The 26823-nt window shown below is 52.6% G+C and overlaps 1 long non-coding RNA gene across 4 annotated transcripts in view; it reads left to right on the top strand.

The window, feature by feature from the left end:
- The window catches only part of LOC127049898 (uncharacterized), a 201298-nt gene that overhangs the window by 107864 nt on the left and 66611 nt on the right, over positions 1-26823 (top strand). For all 4 annotated transcript variants that reach the window (XR_007774098.1, XR_007774100.1, XR_007774099.1 and 1 more), the window contains one exon: positions 12573-12682. This is a non-coding gene — a long non-coding RNA (uncharacterized LOC127049898). The remainder of the gene's footprint in view (positions 1-12572; positions 12683-26823) is intronic.

Here is a 26823-nt window from a genome sequence, read left to right as displayed (position 1 = left end):
AGAGGACCATGGGAAAGGAAACCTCATCTGTTCAGACACTACTGTAAGCTCTTCGGGGCGGGGGCTGTTTATGTTTGTACAGCCCCCTACACAATAGGGCTGGATCTGGTTTGAAGCTACTGCCCTATAAATGGTAAATACTAATAATGCTGTAATTGTGGACGTGATGGGGGAAGTGCAAGAGGGTGAGATGTTCCTTTTTGACTGAGAAGGAGATTTTGTTCTCCTCCTTGCTGTCAGAGCTTGCACAGCCAGACCTGTCATTAGTGGGCATGAAGGTAATGTGGGGGTCCTTTTGTAAGCCCATCTGCAGCGTGTGTCCGGTCATCGCCAGCAGCAATGAACCCACAGGGTTATTCTACTCTGGGTAAAGTGTTTCCTTTATACTGGCCTGATTTTTACTACTCTTTAATTTCATCAAGTCGCATGTTTTTCATACTTAGAGACAGGACAAAAAGGGAATGAACTGATCAATTGTCATTTTCCCCTTTATCGTTTGCAATCACTTCATCGTGTCTCTCTCCAGTTCTCCTTTTTATGTTAAATAATCCTAGCTTTCTTCATCTCTCCTAATATACATAATTCCCAACACACTTCTGATGATCCTTGCTGCCCCTCGCTGGGCTGTTTCAATCTTAGCAACAACTTTCTTAACATGAGATAATCAAATCTGGACCCAGATAAGTGAGAAGCCAACTTCAATGTACAACATGTCACTATCATAGTTTATATATTATATTTTACCTTTTTTTCCCTAATGCACTTGAGCACTGTGTTTGTGTTAGTAACTACGGAAATTTGTCCACAAGGACTCCAGTCTTTTTCCAAAAGAGCTCTCAATTTGCAGAATCCATCTGGAATAGGAAATCTTGGATGCCAGTATTTCAGCCAATATATTTCACCTTCTGTTTATCCAAGTTAAATGTCACCTGCTACTATCCATTCCCCTAGTGTCTCCAAATCTGCTCATGATGGACAGCCAAAAATGGAGGCACTCCAAATCAGAAGTCATTTTAGAAGGTCTTTCTTTGTATTTGTTTTTTTTTGGGGAAGCACTGGGGCTATTTTTGCAATTAGGCACAATATAAAGCAAATGCTTTAGTGCAAGTTAAGGATAATCGTTAACAGTTACTATACCCTTCTCTGGTTGGCACTACTTAGACCTCGCTTGGAGCACTATGCTTGCGGGTCTGCAATAGAGTCCAGAAATGGAGAATTTCACCAAACCATGGAAGAAGTTGCAAAGCAAAAGTTGTGCAGAAAGATCATGGCAGATGCTCCCTCACCCTGTGGCTTTCCGACAGCCCAGGGCAATCAGTCAGTCTTCTAACCCGGGGAAGACCTCAGAGTGGGGAGTTTCCTGGATGATGCAGATTTGAAAGAGTCGGCTTTATGACACACTCTTGCCCCAGGAGAGGCCTTAGCAATGGAGATGCAAGGTGGGTGAGGTCATCTTATCTTTTTTTGGGCCAATGTCTTGCCAGCAGAAGTCAGTCCAATAAAAGCTATGACCTCACCCATCTTTTCTCTCTAATACCCTGGGACCATGATGGCTAAGGGGGAAGGTGGCCTGGAGATAGCCCTGCTGTGCTCTGGGCATTAAGGGCCATTGGCAGTGGAACAAACGGCTGCTCTAGCTTGTCCAGTGGCTAGCAGCCCTCTCCCCACCCTCTATGCCTGCACTGAGCAATGGAAATGAGAACTGTGCCCTCAGCACAGCAGGAGACACAGTAACTGCCTATCCGTACAGAAGGGGCTGTTACTGAGAGAACACGGACCAGTTAGCCATATTAGTCAACAAAGGCAGAACCAGAAGGAAAAAAAGGACCTAAAATTCAGCAGCAAACCTTTAGAATTAGAGCTATGGGGAAATCCTCCTAGTCATTAGATGAGTGCGTCAAATGGAAGAGGCTGCATGAGGAGGCTGTGAATTTGACAGGCACCGTCTATCAGGGATGGCTTCAGGATAAGGAAATCAATTGTGGCACGGTGCCGGGAAAGGTAAGCCAGCAGAGCTTCCTTTCAGCACTAATGATTGCACGCCTGAAAGACCGTGTCTCCCTGTAAGGGTCCGGTGGTGGGGCTCGTCCCTCTCAGGCGCGGCGGGGAGCCAGGGCGCCTCCCTACAGGTAGCAGTCTGTGCAGGGTCCAGACCCTTCGGCCGGGCTGAGCAAACGAACATCTCTATGCAATTCCGAGTCCTAGCCCTTCAGCAGGGGCTAAGCTGACACAGGGGCTATAAGCCTGGCCCTGGAGCAGAGGCGGGGCAACAAACCTAGGTAAGGGTCAGACCCTCACGCAGGGACTGAACAGCGAGTTAAGCAGCACATGAGGCCTCCTCAGGCCAGAGGGAGGGGCAGTCTGCCAGCCTTGGAAGGGTGGCGGGGGGACGCAGGCCCTCCCACTCCACTGCGTCCCGGCCCGGGGCCCTGGCAGCTGCCAGGGTTCACTGCAGTCAGTGGGGAATCCTGGCCGCAACACACTGACATTGGTTCAGGGTCCCCTGGAGCCAGCCTGGGGTCGGCTACCCCCGGGCCACTTCCGACTTCCCCCTCTCTAGGTACTTGTCCTTCGCCGGCGTCGTCTGGCGGATCCCAGACCATGAGTTCCTCTGGATACCGGGCGCGGGGAAGCTCAGGCAGCTCCTCCGGATACCGGGCGCGGGGAAGCTCAGGCAGCTCCTCCGGATACCGGGCACGGGGAAGCTCAGGCAGCTCCTCTGGATACCGGGCGCGGGGAAGCTCAGGCAGCTCCTCCGGATACCGGGCGCGGGGAAGCTCAGGCAGCTCCTCTGGATACCGGGCGCGGGGAAGCTCAGGCAGCTCCTCTGGGTACCGGGCGCCGGGAAGCTCAGGCAGCTCCTCTGGATACCGGGCGTGGGGAAGCTCAGGCAGCTCCTCCGGATACCGGGCGTGGGGAAGCTCAGGCAGCTCCTCCGGATACCGGGCGTGGGGAAGCTCAGGCAGCTCCTCCGGATACCGGGCACGGGGAAGCTCAGGCAGCTCCTCTGGATACCGGGCGTAGGGAAGCTCAGGCAGCTCCTCCGGATACCGGGCGTGGGGAAGCTCAGGCAGCTCCTCTGGATACCGGCCGTGGGGAAGCTCAGGCAGCTCCTCTGGGTACCGGGCGCGGGGAAGCTCAGGCAGCTCCTCTGGATACCGGCCGTGGGGAAGCTCAGGCAGCTCCTCTGGATACCGGGCACGGGGAAGCTCAGGCCACTCCTCTGGATACCGGGCACGGGGAAGCTCAGGCCGCTCCTCTGGATACAGGACTCGGGGAAGCTCAGGCAGCTCCTCTGGGTACCGGGCCATGGGGAAGCTCAGGCAGCTCCTCCGGATACCGGCCGTGGGGAAGCTCAGGCAGCTCCTCCGGATACCGGGCCATGGGGAAGCTCAGGCAGCTCCTCCGGATACCGGCCGTGGGGAAGCTCAGGCAGCTCCTCTGGATACCGGCCGTGGGGAAGCTCAGGCAGCTCCTCCGGATACCGGGCGCAGGGAAGCTCAGGCAGCTCCTCCGGATACCGGGCCATGGGGAAGCTCAGGCAGCTCCTCTGGATACCGGCCGTGGGGAAGCTCAGGCAGCTCCTCCGGATACAGGACTCGGGGAAGCTCAGGCAGCTCCTCCGGATACCGGCCGTGGGGAAGCTCAGGCAGCTCCTCCGGATACCGGCCGTGGGGAAGCTCAGGCAGCTCCTCTGGATACCGGCCGTGGGGAAGCTCAGGCAGCTCCTCCGGATACCGGCCGTGGGGAAGCTCAGGCAGCTCCTCCGGATACCGGCCGTGGGGAAGCTCAGGCAGCTCCTCCGGATACCGGGCGTGGGGAAGCTCAGGCAGCTCCTCTGGATACCGGCCGTGGGGAAGCTCAGGCAGCTCCTCCGGATACCGGGCCATGGGGAAGCTCAGGCAGCTCCTCTGGATACCGGCCGTGGGGAAGCTCAGGCAGCTCCTCCGGATACCGGGCGCGGGGAAGCTCAGGCAGCTCCTCTGGATACCGGGCGCGGGGAAGCTCAGGCAGCTCCTCCGGATACCGGGCCATGGGGAAGCTCAGGCAGCTCCTCTGGATACCGGCCGTGGGGAAGCTCAGGCAGCTCCTCCGGATACAGGACTCGGGGAAGCTCAGGCAGCTCCTCCGGATACCGGCCGTGGGGAAGCTCAGGCAGCTCCTCCGGATACCGGCCGTGGGGAAGCTCAGGCAGCTCCTCCGGATACCGGCCGTGGGGAAGCTCAGGCAGCTCCTCCGGATACCGGCCGTGGGGAAGCTCAGGCAGCTCCTCCGGATACCGGCCGTGGGGAAGCTCAGGCAGCTCCTCCGGATACCGGGCCATGGGGAAGCTCAGGCAGCTCCTCCGGATACCGGCCGTGGGGAAGCTCAGGCAGCTCCTCCGGATACCGGGCGCGGGGAAGCTCAGGCAGCTCCTCTGGATACCGGGCGCGGGGAAGCTCAGGCAGCTCCTCTGGATACCGGCCGTGGGGAAGCTCAGGCAGCTCCTCCGGATACCGGGCCGTGGGGAAGCTCAGGCAGCTCCTCTGGATACCGGCCGTGGGGAAGCTCAGGCAGCTCCTCCGGATACCGGCCGTGGGGAAGCTCAGGCAGCTCCTCCGGATACCGGCCGTGGGGAAGCTCAGGCAGCTCCTCTGGATACCGGCCGTGGGGAAGCTCAGGCAGCTCCTCTGGATACCGGCCGTGGGGAAGCTCAGGCAGCGCCTCTGGATACCGGGCTCGGGGAAGCTCAGGCCGCTCCTCCGGATACCGGGCGCGGGGAAGCTCAGGCCGCTCCTCCGGGTACCGGGCGCGGGGAAGCTCAGGCCGCTCCTCCGGGTACCGGGCGCGGGGAAGCTCAGGCAGCTCCTCCGGATACCGGGCGCGGGGAAGCTCAGGCAGCTCCTCCGGATACCGGGCGCGGGGAAGCTCAGGCAGCTCCTCTGGATACCGGCCGTGGGGAAGCTCAGGCACCTCCTCCGGATACCGGGCGCGGGGAAGCTCAGGCAGCTCCTCCGGATACCGGGCGCGGGGAAGCTCAGGCAGCTCCTCTGGATACCGGCCGTGGGGAAGCTCAGGCAGCTCCTCTGGATACCGGCCGTGGGGAAGCTCAGGCAGCTCCTCCGGATACCGGCCGTGGGGAAGCTCAGGCAGCTCCTCTGGGTACCGGGCCATGGGGAAGCTCAGGCAGCTCCTCTGGGTACCGGGCCATGGGGAAGCTCAGGCAGCTCCTCTGGATACCGGCCGTGGGGAAGCTCAGGCAGCTCCTCCGGATACTGGGCCATGGGGAAGCTCAGGCAGCTCCTCTGGATACCGGCCGTGGGGAAGCTCAGGCAGCTCCTCCGGATACCGGGCGCGGGGAAGCTCAGGCAGCTCCTCCGGATACCGGCCGTGGGGAAGCTCAGGCAGCTCCTCCGGATACAGGACTCGGGGAAGCTCAGGCAGCTCCTCTGGGTACCGGGCCATGGGGAAGCTCAGGCAGCTCCTCCGGATACCGGGCCATGGGGAAGCTCAGGCAGCTCCTCTGGATACCGGCCGTGGGGAAGCTCAGGCAGCTCCTCCGGATACCGGGCACGGGGAAGCTCAGGCAGATCTTCCAGATACCGGACTCGGGGAAGCTCAGGCAGCTCCTCTGGATACCGGCCGTGGGGAAGCTCAGGCAGCTCCTCCGGATACCGGGCGCAGGGAAGCTCAGGCAGCTCCTCGGGATACCGGGCGCGGGGAAGCTCAGGCAGCTCCTCTGGATACCGGCCGTGGGGAAGCTCAGGCAGCTCCTCCGGATACCGGCCGTGGGGAAGCTCAGGCAGCTCCTCCGGATACAGGACTCGGGGAAGCTCAGGCAGCTCCTCTGGGTACCGGGCCATGGGGAAGCTCAGGCAGCTCCTCCGGATACCGGGCCATGGGGAAGCTCAGGCAGCTCCTTCGGATACCGGGCCATGGGGAAGCTCAGGCAGCTCCTCTGGATACCGGCCGTGGGGAAGCTCAGGCAGCTCCTCCGGATACCGGGCACGGGGAAGCTCAGGCAGATCTTCCAGATACCGGACTCGGGGAAGCTCAGGCAGCTCCTCTGGATACCGGCCGTGGGGAAGCTCAGGCAGCTCCTCCGGATACCGGGCGCAGGGAAGCTCAGGCAGCTCCTCGGGATACCGGGCATGGGGAAGCTCAGGCAGCTCCTCCGGATACCGGGCACGGGGAAGCTCAGGCAGCTCCTCCGGATACCGGGCGCGGGGAAGCTCAGGCAGCTCCTCTGGATACCAGGCTCGGGGAAGCTCAGGCAGCTCCTCTGGATACCGGCCGTGGGGAAGCTCAGGCAGCTCCTCTGGATACCGGGCACGGGGAAGCTCTGGCAGCTCCTCGGGATACCGGCCGTGGGGAAGCTCAGGCAGCTCCTCTGGATACAGGACTCGGGGAAGCTCAGGCAGCTCCTCTGGGTACCGGGCCATGGGGAAGCTCAGGCAGCTCCTCCGGATACCGGCCGTGGGGAAGCTCAGGCAGCTCCTCCGGATACCGGGCGCAGGGAAGCTCAGGCAGCTCCTCTGGATACCGGGCTCGGGGAAGCTCAGGCAGCTCCTCTGGATACCAGCCGTGGGGAAGCTCAGGCAGCTCCTCTGGATATCGGCCGTAGGGAAGCTCAGGCAGCTCCTCTGGATACCGGGCACGGGGAAGCTCAGGCAGCTCCTCGGGATACCGGGCCGTGGGGAAGCTCAGGCAGCTCCTCTGGATACAGGACTCGGGGAAGCTCAGGCAGCTCCTCTGGGTACCGGGCCATGGGGAAGCTCAGGCAGCTCCTCCGGATACCGGCCGTGGGGAAGCTCAGGCAGCTCCTCCGGATACCGGGCGCAGGGAAGCTCAGGCAGCTCCTCCGGATACCGGGCGCAGGGAAGCTCAGGCAGCTCCTCCGGATACCGGCCGTGGGGAAGCTCAGGCAGCTCCTCCGGATACCGGGCGCGGGGAAGCTCAGGCAGCTCCTCGGGATACCGGGCGCAGGGAAGCTCAGGCAGCTCCTCCGGATACCGGGCGCAGGGAAGCTCAGGCAGCTCCTCGGGATACCGGGCCGTGGGGAAGCTCAGGCAGCTCCTCTGGATACCGGTCACGGGGAAGCTCAGGCAGCTCCTCTGGATATTGGCCGTAGGGAAGCTCAGGCCGCTCCTCTGGGTACCGGGCGCGGGGAAGCTCAGGCAGCTCCTCTGGATACCGGGCGTGGGGAAGCTCAGGCAGCTCCTCTGGATACCGGGCTCGGGGAAGCTCAGGCCGCTCCTCCGGGTACCGGGCGCGGGGAAGTTCAGGCCGCTCCTCCGGCTACTGTGCGCGGGGAAGCTCAGGCCGCTCCTCCGGCTACTGGGCGCGGGGAAGCTCAGGCCGCTCCTCTGGATACCGGGCGTGGGGAAGCTCAGGCCAGCTCCTCCGGATACCGGGCGTGGGGAAGCTCAGGCCGCTCCTCCGGCTACGGGGCGCGGGGAAGCTCAGGCCAGCTCCTCTGGATACCGGGCCGTGGGGAAGCTCAGGCAGATCTTCCAGATACCGGGCTCGGGGAAGCTCAGGCAGCTCCTCTGGATATCGGCCGTAGGGAAGCTCAGGCAGCTCCTCTGGATACCAGGCCGTGGGGAAGCTCAGGCAGCTCTTCTGGATACTGGGCATGGGAAAGCTCAGGCAGCTTCTCCGGATACCGGCCGTGGGGAAGTTCAGGCAGCTCCTCGGGATACCGGGCGTGGGGAAGCTCAGGCAGCTGCTCTGGATACGGGGCATGGGGAAGCTCAGGCAGCTTCTCCGGATACCGGGCTCGGGGAAGCTCAGGCAGCTCCTCTGGATACCGGGCTCGGGGAAGCTCAGGCCGCTCCTCCGGGTACCGGGCGCGGGGAAGCTCAGGCCGCTCCTCCGGCTACTGGGCGTGGGGAAGCTCAGGCCGCTCCTCTGGATACCGGGCGTGGGGAAGCTCAGGCAGCTCCTCCGGCTACTGGGCGTGGGGAAGCTCAGGCAGCTCCTCCGGATACCGGCCGTGGGGAAGCTCAGGCAGCTCCTCCGGATACCGGCCGTGGGGAAGCTCAGGCAGCTCCTCTGGGTACCGGGCGCGGGGAAGCTCAGGCAGCTCCTCTGGATACCGGCCGTAGGGAAGCTCAGGCAGCTCCTCTGGATACTGGGCATGGGGAAGCTCAGGCAGCTTCTCCGGATACCGGCCGTAGGGAAGCTCAGGCAGCTCCTCTGGATACCGGGCTCGGGGAAGCTCAGGCAGCTCCTCTGGATACCGGCCGTAGGGAAGCTCAGGCAGCTCCTCTGGATACCGGGCGCGGGGAAGCTCAGGCAGCTCCTCCGGATACCGGGCTCGGGGAAGCTCAGGCAGCTCCTCCGGATACCGGGCGTGGGGAAGCTCAGGCAGCTCCTCTGGATACCGGGCGCGGGGAAGCTCAGGTCGCTCCTCCGGATACCGGGCGCGGGGAAGCTCAGGCAGCTCCTCTGGATACAGGACTCGGGGAAGCTCAGGCAGCTCCTCTGGATACCGGCCGTGGGGAAGCTCAGGCAGCTCCTCTGGATACCGGCCGTAGGGAAGCTCAGGCAGCTCCTCTGGATACCGGCCGTGGGGAAGTTCAGGCAGCTCCTCTGGATACCGGCCGTGGGGAAGCTCAGGCAGCTCCTCTGGATACCGGCCGTGGGGAAGTTCAGGCAGCTCCTCCGGATACCGGCCGTAGGGAAGCTCAGGCAGCTCCTCTGGATACCGGCCGTGGGGAAGCTCAGGCAGCTCCTCTGGATACCGGCCGTAGGGAAGCTCAGGCAGCTCCTCTGGATACCGGCCGTAGGGAAGCTCAGGCCAGCGTTCCTCCAGGTAGTGAGCACGGCGCAGGCTGGGCCTGGCAGGAGCTCGGACACCAGCGTCTGTTCTCTCCGGCAGTCTGCGGCCAACTGAGGGCTGAGGTCGGGCTTTTATACTTCCTGTCCCGCCCCTTGACTTCCGGGGGGCAGGGACAGGTGGCAGTGGCTCCGCCCACTGAGGCACCTGTTCTGGCTCGTCCCTCTCAGGCGCAGCGGGGAGCCAGGGCGCCTCCCTACACTCCCCAACACGGTAGAACTCTGGAAAATCACTGTTCAGGAGCTTGGAGGTCAGAGTTCCTAAGACACCTAGTTACTTGCCTTTTTTTCCAAACAGTGCCTGTGTGAGTGGGCTCTCCGACATTGTGCAGCTCAAAAGTTTTCCTACAAATAAATTTAGGACATGGCATTTCATATATTAATGAGAGTACTGGGTAGCGACTTAAAATTTGCATGCACAGTTGCCTTGAAAATATACAATCGCCTTAACAACTTAATGTAAAAAAAGAGGAATTAAAATATACTTGAATGAAAGTACGAGCTACACCATATTTGCTTTGCTCCACAAATCCAGCTATAATGAAACTGTCATTTGGTATTGTTTTCCACTGTGCAGTTTGTTAAATTAGGGACCTTTTTGATTTAATAAAACAGGTGACTATCCCCAGCAGGGTGTAGTGGGAAATGAGAAACCCACTGACAATGTCACGTTTCCTTAGAGGGCTTGTCAGATGCCAATTTTAGCTGATGCTCTCTGATGGCACATTTTCAGTGCTGCTGCTTCCTGTTGTGTGTCCTTATTGTCCAGTGCCAAGTTCTGTATGTGAATCCCAAAGCGAACGTTAGTGCAGAATTGGGGGGAGTCGCGCTGGAAGAGGAAAGTCTTGGAATCCCTCCCCCCCATCCCAACCACATTGTGGTGGCAACACCAAATTTGGCTTCTTAGAGCCTTTTCTTTGCTCATTCTTAATGGCTGGGGAATGGTAGGGCTGGCTATCACTCGTAATTACATAGTAATGCAGGAGTTAAATGCTGGTGGGGAGGATGTTAGAACATCTTGAGTTTGTTTGCCACTAATCTTGCAATGCTGGGTTCTTTCTTAATCCTCAACAAATGTTGTCCCCTTGACAACATATGTGGTAAAAAGTTATGATTGTGTGTGGAAAGAGTGTTTAGAAAGGGGCTTACTTTTTCCATAGCTAAACACATTGTTATCCTCCAAACTGTAATCTTATCATATTTAAGTTGTTCTACATAAGTAGACTTATGTATATTTTCAGTAGTTTCAGCTGAAACCTGTTAAGAACAGATGTGCATATGATTGCATGGCAATGATCCCTTACAATGTACTTTTCCATGAACAAACATTATTATTTGCTCCTTAGGGGGAAAGAGAAGAAGAAAGGAATGGAGCCTTCATTAAGGGGAATATTAAATTGAGTGGCTGGGCTTGTTACAAACAGTGTTTTCTAAACAATTTTCAAATAGCCCTTAAAGGACATGAAGCATTTGGAACACAAAAGGGCTTTCTGGAGCGGACCTAGATAAGGCAGGGACAGGATTTGGGATACTTGCTTCTGCCTCTAGAGTGGCGAGACGTTCTGATTGGACGCTTCTGGATAGGCCACTCTAGAACTGTGGGGCCGGTTGTTCTAATCAGGTGACAAGCAGGCAGACGCGCCAATCAGATTGCACCAAAGCGGAAAGGCTCTTGGTCCCACCTTGGCTCTCCTGTTTTCCCCCATTCTCACTCACAGTAGGTCACAGAGTTAGCCAGGATGGGAGTGTTCCAAAATGAACCACACTGAAAATAAACCCAAAGAGAGGGTGGAGAATATCTGTCTCACTAGCAGGGAGTAGGGTGACCAGGGAGCAAATGTGAAAAATCAGGACCGGGGGTGTGTGGTGTGTGTAATACGAGCCTACATAAGAAAAAAGACCCCAAAATCGGGACTGTCCCCATAAAATCGGGACACGTGGTCACCCTAGCAGGGAGCTTCTTCAGCCCAATGCTGGGCAGTTCTTGTCTCTCTATCCCTCAGGACTCCAGACTTTGGAATGAGGCCATCTCTGCTGCCTCCCGCCCCCTTCCCGCCGCTTAATTTGGACTCTGAGCTAATAGAGAAGCCAGTAGTGCTGACAGACCAGCTCTGTGCTGAACAGATGGGAGTCCAGATCTTCTAAGGTAGTTAGGCAACTAACTCAGTGGTGTAGTGGGTAGGACTTGGGTGTAAACTTCTCAAAGGCTCCTAAGGCCCATTTTCACTTTTGAAAACAGGGTTAGGCCCTAGGGTCAAATTTGCAAAGGTCTTTAGGCCCCTAGAGATGCAGACAGGCGCCTAGTGGGAATTCCAACAGCACCTGAGTGAGTTAGCTGCCCTGATCACCGCGGAGGCATTTGAGGCTAATCGCGCTCAGTGGTGCCAGCAATTGTGGGGATGACACATCCTTGACAGTCTCTCCGGATTCTTTGTCCACTGTGATGAACCTGAGGAGAAGCCAGCTAGCTCCGTAGCTGCTCCCCTCTCCATCTCACACTCGCTCATGTCTGTTGGGCAGTTGGAAATTAAGCCCTTGTTGTGAATTGACTACTTTGGTCTCATTAGCGTTGGGGCATGTCTACCCGTGGGGTTGAGGGCCTTGTTTTGAGGGTCTGCTCTCAAAGGCTGATGCTCTGCAGGGTCGGTACGGTCCTGTGGTGAGGCGTTTGTACTGAAACCAACCAGCTGCAACAATCTGGTCAATTCTCCTTGTAGCTGCAATGGCCAAAAGTTTCTCTGCCAGACCAATGAAACCTTGCAGAAGGGCCATTCTGGTGTCCCCTCAAAGGCTACTGGAACCAGAGAATCTCCAGAAGGCCCCAAGGAAAGTTACTGGGAAAAGCCTTTCTTAAAAGAAGCTGGCAGTCTTCCCTCGCATGAGGCAGTCCACGCTACTGAGGGCTTAGCGGGGTTTTATTATACGCTTGTCTCTCCAGTCATCGCAAGGGTGGCCCTTGGTGGCTTTGCCTCAGAGGTCACCTCGGTTCTCAAATGACCTGCAGTAAATGAAGTGGGAGCTGCCAGACTGATCGTGGTGTTTGCATATTTAATGAATTACAAAATTCATTTTTAAAATGTAATCGAGCTCCTGCAGGCTCTCTGGGAAGAATCTGAATCCAGGGCACTTGCTGGAGAACTGATGTCTGGCAAACAGTACGTGGGCTCTTGTGCTCAGCCTGCCTAAAGTACAGGCCTCTCTGCCGTGCCACCTCTCGCAGGTTTTCTTAAGGCGCCAATCTCACTCTGATGTTCTAATTTATATTTCCTTTTTTTACTGTGCTGGTTCATTGGGAGGAACGAGGTACAGCCAGTTGCCTCAGCTTAACACGGGAATAATGATACTCGCCCTCCTTTGCAGAGAGTAGCGATCCAAGCGAAGTATAGTATTAGTCACCATGATATTGGAGTCACCTGACCGGGACTCGAGCCCTGAGGTCTATTCCTGACTCTGCTCTGCTGGGTGGACTTGGGCAAGTCTCTTCCTCTCTCTCTGCTTCCCTTCCCACCCTGTGTCTGTCTTGTCGATTTAGATTGTGAGATCCTCAGGGGAGAGATGGTCTCTTGCTAGGTGTTGGTATGTAGTCTAGGCTAGCACAGTGAGACCCTGATCTTGGGTAAGACCTCTCGGTGCTATTGGAGTACCGATCTATCGTCTAGGTTCCACTGCCCAGAGTTACAGCATCCGGCCCCTTTAAAAGTGAACACATGAGTCGAAAACAGATTTTTCACTCCAGGCCTTTTCTTTTTCAGCTTGTCCAGATGAGAGAGAGCCACATTGCATTCTATTGCATCATACAATGCAAGTTGTGGGCTCACCAGCACAATGATTACTGTCCAGACACAGCTGAGATTCAGAAGAGGTATGTGTCTAAAAATATCACTGTGTGATGAATGTACAAAGAGACCATCTTAGCTGTTTTCCTTGTTCAAAAATACAATTGGGCCAGATTCTCAGCTGCTGGAAGTCTGAGTACATCACATAACATGCGGGGGGGGGAGGAATATTAATTTATCATATGTACACTCCTATATTCTGCAGACATGATTTTAAATTAGAAAACTGTTCGGAAAAATAGGTTTGGGGTTTTATTTTGGATGTATTCCGCTGAGCAAAGCCAGTTTCCTTGCCCAGAGTTGTGAGAGGCCCATAACCAGCTCCTGTCCTTCACCCCTGCATGTATGCAGTGCCTATGTGTGGAGGGAGAGTAGATCTAATGCTGCATTTGTTATAATGTAGATATGATGCTGACATATAGAGCATGAGCTCATAAACTTACTCAAAGGGCCTTATCTTAGGAATTTGTCCCCCAAAGCGCTAATTGACTTCAATTCAAATAGACTTTCAGTTGCACGAGCAATACAGATGGTGTAAGCTGGGATGTAGGCTAGAGCAAACTAGGGGAGCATATTGAGTCAGCCCAAAACTATTTGTGGCCACTGGAGGTTTCCCTGACTTAAGGAGAGCACAAGGCTGTAGGAGTGGCTGCACTGGGGCTGCGTATGTAGAACTCAATCTCCTGGGCAAAGCCCTTTTAACATACAGCTGAGAACATGAATTTGGGTCCCACGTCAGTCTCTGCACTGGAATGTCGTAGTCTGAAATGAGCTAGTTTGAGCTGGGGCTCGCTAGAAAAGGCTCCTAGAAAATCGGTGTCACTGTATTTTGGAAAAAGAAATAAAGCAAACAGTTGCATACAAATCAGCAGTAAAATTAGTTCTGGGGGGTATAAGCTGGATTGCAGTTAATGAGATGAAACTCCTTTAATACCCTAAGGAGACAGAGACCGTCTATTGAGTTACACAAGGCATCAAATCTGTTTCTCCTTTTAAAACCCTTTGTGTTCCTGTGACCTTCCTATAATAAACATATTCAGGCAGCTCATTTCCTAATGAATTCTGCAGTCACCAATTGGCTCATTCATTTCTGGGGTAGTTGATGCAGATCACTGCACAGTGACGAATGTTGCATCAAGCTGCTTGTGTCTAAATGTGTATTGCAATCGGAGGCAGGCACTTGGGTGCTTGAGAGGGTGAATCACTAAATGTTCTTCATAACATCCTTTCCTTCCCCACCCACCTGGTCGCCTCGCTCTCCACACAGACTTTAAAGTGGGGCTTCTTGAAGTGCATGTGATCGCCTCTTAAAAACTGGTGTGCACTGACTGCTCATTTATTTCTGAACTCTGAGGTGCCCGATGTTTTGATAAATTGGTGGTTTGTGTTTTACAATCTTATCCTGTGTGTGTGTGTTTTGATTCTCACAATAGAGAGGATGCCTGTGGCTTGATGCAAATGAGCATCAAAGGTCCTCTATGAGGACTGCTGCAGAGAACAAGCTGGTGAAGCTTGGCTGTGTAAGCAGGGAAATGGTCCCGCTATTGTGGGGAACTTTCCTGCCTTCTCCACCCCGGTGAAGTGGGCTAATAAAAGGATCTGAGTCCTCGCTCCCACTTCCTTTACCCAGAGGCCTCCCTGCCCTCGAGGACTCCCCTTGCACTCTCCTGTCTGGCAGAGTCCTCGTAACCCCAACAAGGGTGGGCCCAGGATTCCTGGGGAGCTCGACCCCCAACCCTGCTGTGGTCACCCAGGACAGGGGCTAGGGTGTCCCCACTCCAGGGTACCCTCTCTGCACTGGGCACTGCCCTGACCCACTGATCATTACGTAAAATTTAAAGCAAATACAAGTTGTTTAATTAACAATTAATTTAAAAAAAGAATAAGGAAAAATGGGAAAGGTTAAAGGAAAACACATCACCCTGCTCTGTGGCAGGGAACATCACAAACAGTGTCTCTGGACATCAGGGCAGTTCACAGTCTGCTCCTTGTAGGTCCCCGATCGCCTCCTCAGGCCCTGGCTGTGCTGCAGGGATGCTGCAAGTTGGACACTTGCAATAGTGGTGGCCACACACCTCAGGGCTTTGGGTGGTGGGACCCTTCTTCCCGGTGTCAGCCCCCCACTGGGTTAGGATCCCCCTCCCAGCCTGGCCTGCAAGGACCCTTGGCTGGGGGTGTCTTTCTGCACTGGGCCCTTTGCCCAGCATCCCCCCTTGGCTGGCCCCAGTTGCTCACCACACCTGGCTCTGTGGCTGCAGCTCTGCTCTCTGCACAGGATCTGCTCTCCCTGGGCTGTGCCTCTGGCTCTGCTCCCAGCTCTGACCTGCTCCCTGGGCTGCTTCTCTGGCTCTGCTCTCCCAGCTCTGCTCCCAGCACAGGATCTGCTCTCCCTGCGCTGTGTCTCTGGCTGGCCCAGCTCTGCTCCCAGCACAGGATCTGCTCCCCCTGGGCCACGTCTCTGGCTCTGTGGCTGCAGCTCTGCTCCCAGCACAGGATCTGCTCTCTCTGGGCTGTCTCTGGCTCTGGTCCCAGCTCTGACCTGCTTCCTGAGCTGCTTTTCTGGCCCCTCTGGATCTGGCCCGGCTCTGCTCCCCAGCTCAGCTCAGGACCCTGCCTTCTCCTTACCTCGGCCCCACTCTGTCTGACTCAGACAATTCCAGCTCACACCGAGGCCACAACCCCCTTGACCTCCTGACTCCCTGATTAGCCTGCCCACCCTTTCAGTCAGGCTCAGAGGCTGAGGCTGAGGTGGAGCTTGGCCTCTCCCCAATCTTTTAGTGCTGGGAGCTGCCAACCAGAACCCCCCCACTGAATGTTAGTAAGAGGGCAGCAGTCCCCTTACAGTTGCAAAGAGAGGAACAGGGAATTGGAGGCGGTCTGGAGCCTGCCCGGAGGCACCAGACCCCATATGCTGTAATTCAACTTTCTGGTTTGTGGTGTTTGCATTTTGTGATTTTTTTTCGTTGTTTCTTTTAAAGCAAACGAGTGTTTCCCCCTCCCCTGTAGAAGTAAAAATTGTTGGTTTTTAAAATGGTTTTCCTTGAATTATATTAAAAAATATTGTTCCCCTCTGATGCCTGATATTGTCAATAATGAATCCTTATGCATTCTGGGTAGGTTTATAGAATTTTATACAAACCAATTGCCAGCTGGTTGCTTAGGTGGGTGTTTTAGCCAAAGGCCTAAGCAAATGAGACTCGGGCACCCAAAGCTCGTAAGCAGCTTTGAAAATCCCAATTCAAAGCACAAACAAAGTAAAAGAATGTCCCAAGGCTCCCAAATGCCAGGAAGTTCTGCGCTGGGGTTAGTGGGGCGGAATGTCACATGTCTGCTCCTTCCGAAGTGTGACTCAATTTTCTTTTGACGCCAGCCCGTGAGTGGATACGAATCAATACTTAATACAAACTCCTGGGCTGAAAGGCTCCTGCAGAGGCCAGATGTGGCTCTTCATTTGCCTTGGATGTGTCTCAGCCGTGTCGCTAAAATGTTTACATTCCATGGCCCTGTGCACACCAGCCAGCGTGCCCCCCTGCAGCAGCTGCGTAGCATGCCCAGCTTCTGTGTGCACCTGGTGTTTGTGGGAGTGAGGTCACTGAGCAGAGACCATTACAGAGTGCAATTCAGCTAGTATGATGGGCCAGATCCTCAGCTGGTGGCAATCAGCAGCAATCCCATTCACTTCAGTGGAGCGATGCTGATTTACACCAACTGGGGCTCTGTGCTACTGATTTCACTGGCGCTATCCTGATTTAACTAGCTGGGGATCTGGCCCCATTCTCTTCAGTGGAGCTGTGTGGGTCCACAGCAGCTGGGGAGACGTTGTAAATAGATGTGCTGTATCTACCTTTCCCCCTCCCCTCTGTTCCTAGTGCAAGAATTGTAAACGTCTCCCATTGCTGCTGACTTACTACCTTGACACTCCGTGCGCTGAAGGAGCCCAGCCAGAAGCTGGGCTCCTTTTCAGAGGCTGGCAGGCATCCTGCTTTCTTGGCTGTGTTTCCAGAGCTGTCTAGCTAATGGCAGCGCTTGGTCAGCATCCCTGGGAAGCTGCTGGGCTGTGAGACGCTGTGGGCACCATATCGTTTATCCACCACTTCCCCAGGGATGGTTGAGGGCCCTGCTCGGCATTTCAGTGGGCAGCCCCCGGCCTCCCCACATAATGCCACTCGGAATGGGCTCTGCAGAGGGAGGGTGGTCCTGGGGCTGGGACGCTGGCCTAGGAACCCAGAGACCTTGGTCCAATTCTCTGCTCTGGGTGGGCCTGGGGATGTCACTTAGGGCTGGATCCACAAAGGGAAAGACTAAAAAGGGTGAGTCTGCGCTGCAGATGCTTTGCTGGCACAGCCTGCTTGTGCAGGGGCAGTGGAAGCTGGCATGGCTACACCACTTCCCTGGGTGACATCAGCAGTGCCAAGAGGAGCGCTTGCATGGTTGTGTCTACACAGCGGGTCTGCTGGCAGGATTGTGTTGGCCAGGATGGGGGCACAGTGGTGCCAGCAAAGCTTTGTGGCGCAGACTAATCGTTAGGTTCAGTGCTTCAATGCCAAACTTTTTAGGCACCTGGTGCCCCCTGGAATCTGCAGCCCCTGGATGGGCCCAGGCTCCTGGATGATGCCTGGGGAATGGGATCCACAGAAGCCAGCCCACTGAGCAGGGAGCTGCCTAAGCGAGGCACTGGGGGGAAGCTGAGAAGTAAGATGGGGCCTAATCCTTGACCCTCAAAGATGGGGGAGGCACTGGCCTCTGCTTGGGATTCCCAGCCATGAGCCCTCTCCTGGAGTCAGGCCTCTAAGCCTGGGAGCTCCAGGTTCAAATCCCCCCTGATGCTAAACAGGGAACTGAATCCAGGTCCTGCAGAAGCACTCTAGCCCTGGGGCTGTTGAGTGAAAGAGCACCACCACCTCTGCTTGTGCAGGGCCCGACCCAGCAGGTGTGCTCTGAGACGGCCTCCTAAATTGAGCCCTGCACACAAGGCAGGCAGGGAAAGCATTGAGCCTGAGCATCCCACCAGGGCTTAGGTATGAGCTGGGTGCTGGGCATCAGGATGGACATTGAGGTGCCAAGGGGACTTTATCAGTGGGACCGTCATCATGTAGGGAATTTGGGCACCTGCAAGGCAAGGTAGCAGCTGGGTGGGAGGTTAGGTGCCTAAATCTCCTTGTGCATCTAGCCCTCTCTCTCTCATTGCCTCAGTTTCCCATCAGTAGAATGGGATAAGAGCGAGGTCTCTGAAGGTAAATACCTGGAGGAGCTGGGCGGTGCTCAGGTACTGCCATTGTGGGAGCCATAGAAGTAAGTGGATGGTGGGCATCTGATATCTGCAGCTTCTCATGCCGTGCTCTGGCTTTGTGCACATAATGAGAACGCCCTGGGTGCTGCTCGATCGGGAAAGGTGGCTTTATACATGGTTGTAGGCAGTGTGGGGTGGCCCTGCTGGCCAGTAAATCAGCTCTAGAAGCCCAGCATGGTACCACAGCCAGTTTTCTGGCTGGAGCAGGACTGCTCGTGAGAGGAAACCCTGAGTGGCACACACTGCTGTACCTGCTCCTGCATCACCTCCCCAGGCCCGGAGCTACACTTTGGAAAAAGGCCTTGACTGAGGCATCCATATTCTCTGGTGATCCCTGCCAGCCAGAGCCACTCCTCAGGGCCACTGGCAGCCAGCAGAACATAGAGCATCTCTGAGGCTGCACTAATGGACGGTCAGGGACCGGCCCAGGAGCGTGGCAGGTTTGGGGAAGTGAGAGTGGATGTATTGGCCTCTACTGTTTCCCTTTGCACTCTTCTCCCCCACCACTGCTGAGCTGCACCAAGCACAGATCCCAAGGCCAGAAGGGACCATTGTCAGCATCTAGTCTGACCTCCTGGATAACACAGGCCAGAGACCTGCCCCCAAATAATTCCTAGAGCAGAGCTTCTGGAAAAAACCTCCAATTTTGGTTTTAAAATGGTCAGTGATGGAGAATCCACAATGACCCTTGATAAAATGTTCCAATGGGTAATTACTCTCACCGTTAAAAATCTGCCTCATTTCCAGTCTGAATTTGTCTAGCTTCAACTTCCAGCCATTGGATCTTTTTCTGCTAGATTGAAGAGCCAATTCTTAAATCTTTTCCCCAGGTATGTATTATACATTGTAATCAAGCCACCTCCTAACTCTTCTCTTTCTTACACTAAATAAATTGAGCTCCTTGAGTCTACCACTGTAAGGCCGGTTTTCCAGTCCTTTCATCATTCTCATGGCTCTTCTCTGAACCCTCCCCTATTTATCAATATCCTTCTTGAACTGTGGGCCCCAGAACTGGACAGTGTTCTAAGCAGTGGCCACAGCAATGCCAAATACAGAGGTCAAATAACCTCTCTCCTCCTACTTGAGTTCCCCCATTATACATCCAAGGATCACATTAGCCCTTTTGGCCACAGCATCCCACAGGGAGCTCATGTTCAGCTGATTACCCTCCATGACCCCCACATCTTTTCCAGAGTCACTGCTTCCCCCTCCTGTAAGAGTGGCCTATGTATACGTTTACATTTAGCCATATTAAAGCACACATTGTTTGCTTGTGCTCTGTAGCAGTGACCTGTCCTCTTCATCATTTACTATTCCCCCAATTTTTGTGTCATCTGCAAACTTTATCAGTGATGATTTTTTGTTCTAGGTCATTGATAAAAATGTTAAACAGCGTAGGGCCAAGAACTGATTCTAGTGGGACCCCTCTGGAAACAGACCCATTCAATGATGATTCCCCATCTACAATTACATTTTGAGACCTATCAGTTAGCCAGCTTTTAGTCCTTTTAATGTGTGCCATGTTCATTTTATATTCTAGTTTTTAAATCAAAATATCATGAGGTACCAAGTCAAACCCCTTGCAGGAGTCTAACTATATGACATCAATACTATTCCCTTTATCAGTCAAACTGGTCGACTCATCAAAACAAATCACGTTAGTTTGACAGGATCTATTTTCTATAAGCCCTTGTTGATTGGCATTAATTAGAGTCTCCTCCTTTAATTCTTTATTAATTGAGTCCTGTTTTAGCTGCTCTGTTATCTTGCCTCGGATCAATGTCAGACTGACAGGCCTATAATTACCCAGGTCATCCCGTTTACCCGTTTCGAAAACTGGTACAATGTTAGTTTTCCCCCAGTCTTTGGGAATTTTCCCAGTGTTCTGAGGAAAATCAGCATTAACTAATGGCCCAACAAACTCTCTTAAAACTCAGCCCCAGCTCGGGGTCTGGGGAAGCATCACTGTCTCGCTCTGCTTTCACATGTGTGTATGTAACACACATGTATCTCTAGTATGCCGTACACCCAAGCTTGTGCATGTGCACTCTCTCTCACACACACACACACACACACACACACACACACACACACACACACACACACACACACACACACACACACACAAATACTCTGTGCTCTTCACTCAGCAGTTCGTTATTCATCCAATAAAAAAGCTTCCAGTGTCATGTTGCTGCAGTCCTGGGTAGTTATAATAGAGGCTGTAGTGCCTGCCAAATTGTAGATTGGCCAGTATTTTCTTGACAGCTCATTAAGAGTAATTCTTGTTTGCTGGAGCCACAATTCAGGTTTATATGTCTCCTTTCAGAAAAAAATAAAACCCTGCTGCCTATACCCACACTTAACAGTGTGTTTTGTATCAGTAATGTAACTCCTAACAATGTCCATTAAATCACATGCCAGAAAAGTGTGTGTGTGTGTGTGGGGGGGTGAAATTACGTACAAGCTACAAAAGTTCTTGGGCTTCTAGTGTGTCATTTTCTTCCCTCACAGCAGTCCCGTCCCAAATGTAGCAGAGGTGAATGAAACATGAAATGAGTGCCTGCCTTCTGGCTGTCCTGTCATTGGCCAGTGTGCCAGAGGGATCACTGTTCATCTGACCATAGCAGAGTCCCAGCATAACCGTGCTTCTCCTCCCAGGAGCTGTGTTCAGGAACCCAAAGTCAAACACTTCCTTTTCCTTTCCTTTCGTTCGAACGAAACTAAATTAAGGAAGTTTTGTTTTCCCAATGTTGATGCTGCAGGCTAGGGGTAAGAAGTGGGGCAGTTGGGACAAACGACATCCAGATCTAACGGGGTGGTGAGATATGGCCTGATTTTTAAAGGTATTCAGGTATTGATTGGTATAGATTGGTGCCCATCTACATCCTTAGGCATCTAAAAATCTTTAATAATCTGGTCCACAGACTAAAATGATTAAATACATTAACTCAGTGAAAAATATATTTTTCTATTGGTCCTGCTTTGCGGATTTGAAACCAAAAATTAAGGTCACACTTTTGAATGAAGACTCAGTTTAAATTTCAGCTCTTCTAGATTAGATGGTTTCTGTTCGCTACTTGTCTGAAAGATTTTGCTTGCTTGTTTACTAACTCTTGTCTGGCAGTGATTCTGTTGGGGAAGGGTCTGTCTTCACTGCATAGTTAAACCGGGCTCTTAGGCGGATGCTGTCCCTAATCCAGCTCCTGTCCCCACACACAACCCTCTGACATGAATTGGGTGGTGCTACCAGACCCAGCTGGGGCTACAGGCTAGAGCGTCTGTGAAGTTTTCACTTGGGTGGGTTGCCTGCCTGCTTTGCACTTAGGACGCAGGCTTATGGTCCTCCAGTGCCCACCCCCAACTCTGGCGGTGCCCAGAAGAATGGACGAGTTCTCCCACAATTCACTGGGAAAGAATCCTATAACGGCCCGGCAAGAAAAAACATGGGATGTGCCCCCAAGGAGTCCTAGTGACACGCACGGGAACTTGAATGTGGCTTTGTAGTGTGACCATTTGCACCTGGGCTACACTAAGCCGGGTGCTCGGGCCTGCTTGCCTGAATTAACTCTGCAGTGAAGTCAGAGCTTTGAAAGTGACCCTGTCACAGTGGTGTCAGAGTGAGTTTCATTCACCCCACTCTGGCAGCGTAAGGGGACCTCAGAGTGGGAGTCACGTATATTTAATGCCCTGGGCAGCGCCTTTGCGCTGCTAGAGAATTGGAAAGTGGCTTCAGTGTAAATGAGAACCAGGCTCAATGTTTGTTGTTCACTTATTTCCATTCGTGTAGTTGGATGGGGAGTAACGTGATATGCACAGTGTGCTACTGCACAAGCTGGAGATGGGTGGGAGACAGAGAGGCAGTGGTGAATGTGGGGCTTCATGCACATTAAACAAGGACCCTTAACTGGATATTATCTTGCCCTGAGCTACAAACATAGGAACTGCCAAGGGGCTCAGACCCAAAGCCAACCTAGCTCAGCGTCCTGTGTCTCACAGTTCCCAGTGCCAGATGCCACAGAATCCTGCAATAGCAGACATGGGATAATCTACCCTCATGAGGGTTTCCTCCTGATCTCTAGTAATTAGAGACTAGTTTAAACCCTGAAGCATGATGCTTAATCTCCCTTCCAGAATTGTTGTCTTCAGAATTCTGGATATTCTTGCTATCTTTATCCATGTCCAATCCCTTTTTGAATCTTGCTCATTCTGACTTCCTGTGACAGTGAGTTCCACAGTCTAATTACGTATAGTGTGAAACAGTATTTCCTTTTACCAGGTTAGAATTTGCCACCCTTTATCTACTTTTTAGTCACTATTTTTACCACATTGTTTGTGTGCATGTGTGGGATTGTAACCTCGGACTGGGGAAAGATACAAGAAGGGCTGTAACGTGATGAGCTAAATGTTTCCCTGTTAACGAAAACCATGGGAAGGATGCAGCTTCACAAAAAACGCTTGCACTTCAACATCCAGGTAGACGCCCAGCCTGCTTCCATCCAAGGCAATGGAAAAACTCCAGTTCGTTACCTCCTGAAGAATTAAGCTTGTAGCCCCAGACTAAGGCCCCGACTTTCCTCTGTGTCCAAGCTGCTCTGCAGCCATGCCTGAGTTTATGCCACCAGAGTACAGCCCAGCTCCATCGTGCCCCTCCCACCATGGCACCCTTGACGTGCCCCCACCCTGCCTAAACTAGATGCTAGAGCATCACACAAAGGGCCGGATATCAGTTTTCCAAGGAACATTCCTGCAAAGAGGCCATTAACTCCCCTGCTTGGCTAAGGCAGGGAAAGCGCTGCACTGACGGACATGGACTCTAGAGGACAGAGCCAGCTGGATTAAAACCATTCTGAATCTGGCCAAATTTCACTCCTAACCCCAGCTGGGCCCTTGGTGGGGATAGGGTGTAAAAGAAAGTCCATGCACAGAAACACAAGGGATCTTCATTTTCAAATTCATGCTGCTTAGCTCTCCAGGTCGTTTCCTTCTGAAAGACAGAAAAGGCATGTACGATACAGCCAGCTACTAAACCCATCCTTCCAAACACCTGTATGACTAACACATGCAGAGGTGTTGTGGGGTCAGAGGTAACTGTGTTAAACCAGGGAATTTATCCTGACCGAGATCTCTAAAGTCAGCAGCCCCAGAGCGTGTTTTGCAGGTTTGAGTGAAGACGCAGGTTGATGGCAGGCAGCCTGTACGGAGGGATGTCTCTCTCTCAGGATACATGACCACATGCTGTTTGATTACAATACCGTTGCTCACGGAGAGCGGTCTCTTTGCTGGATGGCCGGAGCCCAAGACTTGTTGCTGTCGGCCATGTTCATCCAGTACTGTGACTAACAAAGAACATGAGAGTCTTTGAGAGGACTCAGCAGAGAAATGTAACATTTTCTGTACATGGCGTTGCCTGCTCCTGACTTTTCATGGTTGCACCTTCTCTCTGGGCTTCCTTTTGCATCCCTTTGGGGGGATGTGGAGTGGCTGGGAAGGACACTTGAGGTGTCTTGGTTTTGTGCTTGCAGCTTGTGCTGTATTCAGACACTTGCAACATGACTCCTCTGTCAGTCATCCAAAAACAGTGCTAAACTCTTCCTGGCTGGGGGAGGGGATCGTAGCTAGAATTTCTGAAGTGGGTGGAAACATGTGAGTAGGGGGAGTCCCTCTGCATTAACCTGCTTTCCTTGCTCGGTACTTATGAAACCTCCTGGTAAGAGTATGGAGAACAAATTGAATAGATCAGAAATCGCTGAGCACCGTCCCTGCCCTTGGTGCATCTGATCACAAAGAATTCCAGCTGGGCCCTTTTTGGGTGATCTTTTATAATCGCATGTCTGCTAGTGATATAGAAAAGCTGCAGGTTCCCTCCACTCCACCTCATAAATTACAGTTACAACAGGTACTTACAATGCTTATTTTGTCTTACTTTCAGTGAAGAGCAATTCCAGCTTCCCAAGGCAGGTTTTAACATACAACACAGGTACCTTTTCAGTAGGATTTCTGCAGGTTTTGAAGGGAATGGAGAGCTGTCCTTGTCTGCCCTAGAAAACAGGTACCATTGGGTTCCTTTCCATTCCAAAGGCAAACTTTTCATGCGGTGCCATAACACTGCACAAGGAGAACACTGGTGGAGTCAACAGACAGACAGAGCATTGCAGGCAGAAATACAGAAAATGGACTATGTTTAAGCATTCTTTGCACGACCCCAGAGGGAGAAGGGAGAGGCTAGTAAGGAACATGTCATGCCACATTTGGCCACTTTATATAACTATTTACTCTTCTCTTGAAACAAAACTGTAACCTTCCCTAAGAACCCCAGAAAGCTGAAGCACAGATGTAATAAATTCGGTTAGCTACAGGAGTCTAAAACAGACACAGCCGTGTGCGCTACCTACTTTTTATATTATTATTTTTATTTTATTTATTATCCTTTACTTTCTTTTTATTAAGTGTCAGAGGGATGGCCGTGTTTGCTGTAAAATCAGCAAAGAGTCCTGTGGAATCTTATAGACTAACAGACGTATTGGAGCGTGAGCTTTCGTGGGTGAAATCCATCCACAAAAGCTCATGCTCCAATATGTCGGTTAGTCTATAAGGTGCCACGGGACTCTTTGCTGTTCTTTTTATTGGATTTTTCAAAAACAAACAAAACCCATACTAATTCAAAGAGAATAATATAAAGCATCTATATATTCGGTGCACTCCATGATGTATTTATCATATATCTCTTAGAGTAATGAGAGAGAGAAATGTCTCTGCTTTCTCTTCTCCTGGATATGTCTTTGCGGTTAGGATTAAGATTATTTTCAGCTAGTAATGGTTTGAACTGAAAAAGTTTCAGTTTGGATTCTGCTCAGAGAAGCAGTCGAAACTGAGAAGTTTGTCCATTTTATCCATCCTTTTGTACTGCTTCCCCACTGAGTTGAATGACCCAGCCAATCTCAAGTGTGCAAAAATCATGATGCAGGCCTCAATAATCAAGAGATTTGGCTTAAAATCATGAGATTTAAAAAAGTAAAATTAGATTCTTTTTCTTCAGGTTTGAGAGTGTCATAAACAGATAGTTAAGGGTTAATAGGACAGGAGTACTTCATGTCTCTTTTGCCTGTAAAGGGTTAACAAGTCCAGTGAGCCTGGCTGTCACCTGACCAGAGGACCAATCAGGGGACAGGATACTTTCAAATCTTGAGGGAGGGAAGTTTTTGTGTGTGTTGTTAGTGTTTGTTGGTTGTTCTCTCTGGGTTCTGAGAGGGACCAGACGTGCAGCCAGGTTTCTCTCCAATCTCTCTGATATAGGCTCTTATAAGGTCAGAATAGTGAGTACTAGATAGATAAGGTAAGTTAGGCTTATGGTTGTTTTCTTTATTTGCAAATGTGTATTTGGCTGGAAGGAGTTCAAATTTGTATTTTGCTGAAAGGATTTTAATTTATACTTGTATACTTAGGCTGGGAGGGTATTCCCAGTGTCTATAGCTGAAAGACCCTGTAACATATTCCATCTTAAATTTACAAAAATACGTTTTACTGTTTTTTCTTTCTTTAATTAAAAGCTGTTCTTGTTTAAGAACCTGATTGTTTTTTTATTCTGGTGAGACCCCAGGGGACTGGGTCTGGATTCACCAGGGAATTGGTGGGGAGAAAGGAGGGAAGTGGGAGAGAGAGGTTAATTTTCTCTCTGTGTTAGGATTACTTTCTCTCTCAGGGAGAGTCTGGGAGGGGGAGAGAGAAGGAGGGGGGAAGGTGCATTTTCCTCTCTGTTTTAAGATTCAAGGAGTTTGAATCACAGTGATCTTCCAGTGTAACCCAGGGAGGGGAAGCCTGAGAGAGGCAACGGTGAGGGAAAGGGTTTACTTTCCTTGTGTTAAGATCCAGAGGGTCTGGGTCTTGGGAGTCCCCGGGCAAGGTTTTGGGGGGACCAGAGTGTACCAGGCACTGGAATTCCTGGTTGGTGGCAGCGCTACAAGTACTAAGCTGGTAATTGAGCTTAGAGGAATTCATGCTGGTACCCCATCTTTTGGACGCTAAGGTTCAGAGTGGACAATTATACCATGACAGAGAGTCTTTAGGGGGTGCTCAAGGTTAGAACTGGCCTAAACTTGTGATTTTCGATTGACAAGAAATTTAAAAAAGCTGAAAGTTCTTGAAAGCCAGATATTCTGGGAGAACTTCATTCTGGGAAACACTGACACATGGTGTTTTTGAAGGGATCTTTGCTCCCCAGGACAGGCAGCTGCTGAATGAAATTGATATTCTTGTCAGTTTCACTGCTGCACTTGCAGCTGTCCTGGGAGGCTGCGGCACTGGGGTCTGGGGCCTGGAGCTTCATGGGAGCAACATCCCAGGACTTTCAAGCTCCCAGCTCTGCTGTAGTGAGCCGGGGAGCCTGAGAACTTTCCCCCACCTGGATTTCCAGGTTTCCTGTTGCTGAGCCCAAGTAGAGGTCCAGAAAAAGGTAAATCAGGGAGACCTATTGCTGGGCATGCCCAGAGATGTGACGAGAGATTTGGACTGAATACATCAGTTCAGGGGGTGCTTCTGAAAGACAAGGCATGCTCAGTCTGGAAGAGGCAGTGCTCTTTCCAGTTCTGGGGTCCACAGTTCCAGAAGGAAGTTGATAAACTGGAGATGGTTCAAAGAAGAGGCACAAGAAAGATTAAAGGATTGAAAAACATGACTTGGAGTGATAGACTCAAGGAGGTCAATCTCTTTGGTTACGGGGTGACTTGACCAGTCTGTAAGTACCTACCTGGGGAACTAATATTTGATAGAGCTCTTCAGCCTAGCAGACAAAGGTCTAACAAGATCCAATGGCTGGAAGTTGAAGCTAGACAAACTCAGACTGGAAATGAGGCACATTTTTAACCATTACTAATGAGG

The sequence above is a fragment of the Gopherus flavomarginatus genome, chromosome 4 (assembly GCF_025201925.1).
Source record: "Gopherus flavomarginatus isolate rGopFla2 chromosome 4, rGopFla2.mat.asm, whole genome shotgun sequence".
NCBI lineage: Eukaryota > Metazoa > Chordata > Testudines > Testudinidae > Gopherus > Gopherus flavomarginatus.
Note: the sequence above shows the minus strand (reverse complement) of the source record. Positions and strands in the feature narration are given on the sequence as shown.